This window comes from Manacus vitellinus, unplaced genomic scaffold (assembly GCF_001715985.3).
Source record: "Manacus vitellinus isolate BGI_N305 unplaced genomic scaffold, ASM171598v3 scaffold_143_pilon, whole genome shotgun sequence".
Classification (NCBI taxonomy): domain Eukaryota; kingdom Metazoa; phylum Chordata; class Aves; order Passeriformes; family Pipridae; genus Manacus; species Manacus vitellinus.
This window is the reverse complement of record NW_021939025.1, coordinates 26,437-27,119: the sequence shown is the minus strand read 5'-3', so window position 1 is coordinate 27,119 and position 683 is coordinate 26,437.

The window sequence follows — 683 nt, the reverse complement described above, 5'->3', positions numbered from 1 at the left end:
TTCATGTTCAATTTAAATTTCAAATACATATAAACATTCCTATAGTTCAAGGATAAAATATATACTTCTATTTTTAAGGCAAATATATGTCTTTCTGTGTTAATTTGGCTTTTGGACTTAAGGAGAATTGTTATTGTGAAAACTTTAAAATTTTCAAAAATACAGCTATGCATACATTTAAAAACAATTCTGGCTATTAGCTATGGAAGGGTGTCTTCATTCAGCAAAGGGACTTTGCTTCCCTCGCTTCCCCCTTTTTTTTCTTTCTGTTTTTTTTTTTTGTTTGTTTGTTTTGCGGAGGACAGTCTCTCCATTGGTAGCGTTTTGTTCGCCTTACCCACACTGTGAAACTGAAACAGGTTGATAAACAAAAGGGTTTGCAAAAAAAGACCAGTTCTTAGTTTAGGCTGCAAAGAAAAAGGAAAAAAGTCAAGGAAGGGGGTTTTTGCTGCTGTGACTACTGCCGAAGTCGGCAGCTTTGTGTCTGCCCCACTCCGTTTGTCTCCGGGGTCCCTGTTCCCGGGTTTCTCTCCTGCTGTTGCCACCGGGCTTCCGCTCGCTCCCTCCTTCGCCGCTGGTCCCGCTCGGGCTCTTTCCTCCCTCGGGCCTTTCCCGGAGCCCCCCGGGGATTCTGTGGGATCCTCTCCGCCGCCCACGCTCCATAGCCCCGGTTTTTGCACACC